We start from the raw sequence: 275 nt of genomic DNA on the forward strand, positions 1-275 counted from the left end.
AAATTAATTAATTAGAAAAAATTTATGTTGAGGTTGTTTGAAATAAAAAAATTAATTATAGATAAATTTTTTAAATTAATTGTTAAACTAAATTTAAAAAATTTTTAAAGGGGGATTACCCCCCTTTTTTTTTTTTTAAAAAAAAACCCAAAAATTTTCCCTTTGTTTTAAATTTTTATAAAACCCCTTTTTTTTAAAAAAACCGGATAAAAACCCTTTTTGGCACAAAATTCCCCTTGCCCGGGGTTCCCCCCCAAATTTTTCTTTGGAATTTT

The sequence above is a fragment of the Penaeus monodon genome, chromosome 23 (genome assembly GCF_015228065.2).
Source record: "Penaeus monodon isolate SGIC_2016 chromosome 23, NSTDA_Pmon_1, whole genome shotgun sequence".
Lineage (NCBI taxonomy): Eukaryota > Metazoa > Arthropoda > Malacostraca > Decapoda > Penaeidae > Penaeus > Penaeus monodon.